A 3,958-nucleotide genomic window follows, 5' to 3' on the forward strand; every position below is an offset into this window, starting at 1 on the left:
TGAAGGACCAGCTCTTCAGCAAGGCAAACTGTTCCCAAAACCCAACCTCATTTTCTTTTACAGTTTCATCTCCTACTTTTCCTTCAAACAAAACCCTCCTCCATATTAAAAAAAAATTGCAACTCCTGAAATATGATATGGGTTATCCTATTGGCTCTTCTACTGTCAAGGAAAGCATAATCCAAGAAGAATATAATAAACCAATGCCTATGGTGGCCCAACAACTCCATGTGGTAGAGCCAAAGGGGTAATGGACTGATATTGTTTCTTTGGATTAAATTACGTACTGCTTTTAAATTACAAAGATACTGAGAGAAAAACTATTATGGTAATTTTGGGGGTAAAAGAGTTAAAATAAGTGAGGAGAGTTGGGGACAGCATTCTAAGCAGAAGGAAAAACACAGCTTAATGGTGAAGAGCACATGCTTTCGCATCAGACAGACATGCCTTCGAATCTTAGTTCTGCCTCTTAAAAGCAGTGTGACCTAAGGTAAACTTCTCACTTAAGCTTCAGTGTGGAGGATGATACTTTTTTCCAGCAGTCCTGGGAGGATTTGAAAATAAAATTAATTATGTAGATAAAGCACCTAGTATAGTGCCCAGTATACGGTAAGAACTAAATAAAGAGCTCCTTTTAAATTAGTATTACTGAGGCAGTCTCAGAACCAGTGAAAAGGCTGGTTAGGAAGTGGACAGTTGGTAAAGAAAAGTACTAAAATGTAAGAAGGGTAAGAAACACACAAAGAGTACTTCTGTTTTGTGTAGTATTCGTTTATTCACCAAAAAAGCATATAGCAAAACCATTCTTCAAGACCCCTGGCTAGACTCCCATGCAAAGCTTGGTTTGTTTAGATATGAAGTGAAATAGTTAGATAAAATGGTATCTAAAGTTCCTTTCAGCTCTAACCTTCAGAAAGACTATAAGAACTGCTGTGAACTGAAATTCTAGGGGTTATGAATGTTCACCACCATCACATCGTTAATTGCTTTTGTACTGCACTATGTGAGGGCTTACTGATGTCCTTCTGAACTCACAAATTTTGGAAACAGAGCAACGATTCAGCCCCAACTAAAAAATTCCAAGCACCATCAACTTTAAAATGATAAATCTATAATGTAATAAACTTTAAAAATTTTTCCTATTTACATACACTACGTAAAAATACTTCATCATTTTGGTCATACTAAATATTTAAGGAATTAGAGAAGACTATAACTTAAAATACGAATGAAATAAATTCATCTTGCAGTCTCTCATGCCATATCTTTATAAGAAAGTAAAGCTATCAATAAGAATTGTTTAAAAATAACAAAAATATTGACAATTCAACTTCTAGATGTAAATGATTCAGATATTACTGTGACAAGGACAGAATTGATCACAGTTACAGCAGTTACACTTCTAAGTAGGCAGAAAATAAGAGTGTATTCAAAAAAGATTTAGTGCTGTGAAATTATTTTTAACGGTGAAATTCTTTAATGTTTCCAAATATATATTCCATCGATAAATTAAAAGAGTATAAAAATATATTGAAACTATAAACATCCAGTCCCTATTACTTTCGATATAAGGGCTTCATCATCACCCATGTACGTAGAAACTTGAAAAGATCCTTCTATCTGCACACATGCCCTTTCTTTCCTCATAGTTGGTTAAGGGTAAATAATTATAGCTATTCATGTGTAGAAGAAGTAGTAGTAATGACAGCAGTAATAACAGAAATAATCATAATATTCCAATTTTAATTTTTTTTTTTTTTTTAATTATGTGGTTCCAACCCGGTCTCCAAAGTCCTCTGGAAATTTCCACAATATCACAGGATCTGTAAATAATTGACACACATCATTAAACTGGCAAAAGAATACATTTAAAGAAACAGTCTTGTGAAAATACTCAAAAGGGTCAAAGCTACATTAATTATAATTTTTAATTTTTCTTTAAATATTTAGTTGATGAGGTTCACGTCTTTTCCTCTACTGAATATAATATTCCTATCTTTTAAAGGTTTTAATGACCTTCAGAATAGGAACAGATGAAATTAAGAACTTGATCATGTGGTTAAAAATCATTATTTCGGGAGTGGTGGCGCAGATGTTTCCTACGGATATACATCAAATATTGAGGAGAAAGAACTTCAGGAGCTAAGTGTTCTATTTAAACCTGTAGTTGCTGCTCAGAAAATAAAGATGCAGACCCCAAATCAGTGGTTTATGTGTTCTTCATCAAGAGCAACATACGAAAGGAGACAAGTAAGCCGTGTTGATTAGTGGCTTTGGGGAAGGCTGAGAACAGATTTGCAAATGATACACAGCTTCTAAGCATTCCATGTTGGAAGAAGAAATTTCTATACATGAAAAAAATGCCTCTGTTTAGTAAATCACAGAAAAATCCAGCAGAAACTGTGAAAATTCTGAAAGACAACATGGCCATTTTGGAAAAGCAAGATAAAAAGACAGACAAGGCTTCAGAAGAAGTGTCAAAATCACTGCAAGCAATAAAAGAAATTCTTTGTGGTACAAATGACAAGGAACCCCCAACAGAAGCAGTGGCTCAGCTAGCACAAGAACTCTACAGTAGTGGGCTGCTGGTGACACTGAGAGCTGACCTGCAGCTGATAGACTTTGAGGGAAAAGAAGATGTGACCCAGACATTTAACAACAGCCTGAGAAGACAGATAGGCCCTCGGAGTCCTACTGTGGAGTACATCAGTGCTCATCCTCATCTCCTGTTTATGCTCCTCAAGGGATACGAAGCCCCACAGACTGCCTTACGTTGTGGGATTATGCTGAGAGAATGGATTCGACCTGAACCACTTGCCAAAATCATCCTCTTTTCTGATCAATTCAGAGATTTCTTTAAGTATGTGGAGTTGTCAGCATTTGATATTGCTTCAGATGCCTTTGCTGCTTTCAAGGATTTACTAACAAGACATAAAATGTTGGTAGCAGACTTCTTAGAACAAAATTATGACACTATTTTCGAAGACTATGAGAACTGCTTCAGTCTGAGAATTATGTGACTAAGAGACAATCTTTAAAGCTGCTAGGTGAACTGATCCTAGACCGCCATAACTTGTCATTATGACAAGTATATCAGCAAGCCAGAGAACCTGAAACTGACTATGAACCTCCTTCGAGATAAGCGTCCCAACATCCAGTTTGAAGACTTTCACGTTTTTAAGGTATTCGTGGCCAGTCCTCACAAAACGCAGCCTATTGTGGAAATTCTATTTAAAAATCAACCCAAACTCATTGAGTTTCTGAGCAGCTTCCAAAAGGAGAGGACGGATGACGAGCAGTTCACTGACGAGAAGAACTACTTGATTAAACAAATCCGAGACTTGAAAAAAACCTTGAAGGTCTCACTGTTTCATGCCACAGTCATTCGTCTCATTCATCCAATTTGTCCAATAAGTGTCATTTCAAAAAGTCATCATTCTTGGGAAGGCTTTGGAGGTGCCTGTTTTTTCTCAATTAATTTTTTTGGGTAGATGGAATATAAACATTTGAATGGAAAAAAATGAACCTAGAACAATATATTCATTTTAATCCAAAAAAAAAAAATCTTTAATTCTTTCAGCATCTCCATTTTTTATTTATATACCTTAGATTTTAAGATACTGAACTTTGAATTTTCAATTTTAACTACACTTACAAAAAAAACTGGTTTTAATTTAAAAATAAAAATATAAACATGATAAATATGTAATCACATATATTATAGCCCTCAAGAACTAGACCAAAATACACCTTAAATTTCCATTTAAATCCCAATTAATTTATAAAAAGTGTAATGTTTGCTGCTTTATATCAGTTTTAAAATCCCATATTTGCAATTTTAAAATCATTTTTTAAAATAATAGATAAGTTCATAGTTAGATATAAGGCAGCTTATTTAAAATATAATTGATATTTGCAGAGTACTTCAGAGAAATTTTTCAAATGTTATACCTAGTAA

General features: G+C 34.4%; 1 pseudogene; it reads left to right on the plus strand.

Annotated features, from left to right (window-relative positions):
- Positions 1–2,351: 2,351 nt before the first annotated feature.
- Positions 2,352–3,491, plus strand: LOC134378272 (calcium-binding protein 39-like; annotated as a pseudogene).
- Positions 3,492–3,958: the final 467 nt, after the last annotated feature.

Source organism: Cynocephalus volans, chromosome 5 (assembly GCF_027409185.1).
Source record: "Cynocephalus volans isolate mCynVol1 chromosome 5, mCynVol1.pri, whole genome shotgun sequence".
NCBI classification, from domain to species: domain Eukaryota; kingdom Metazoa; phylum Chordata; class Mammalia; order Dermoptera; family Cynocephalidae; genus Cynocephalus; species Cynocephalus volans.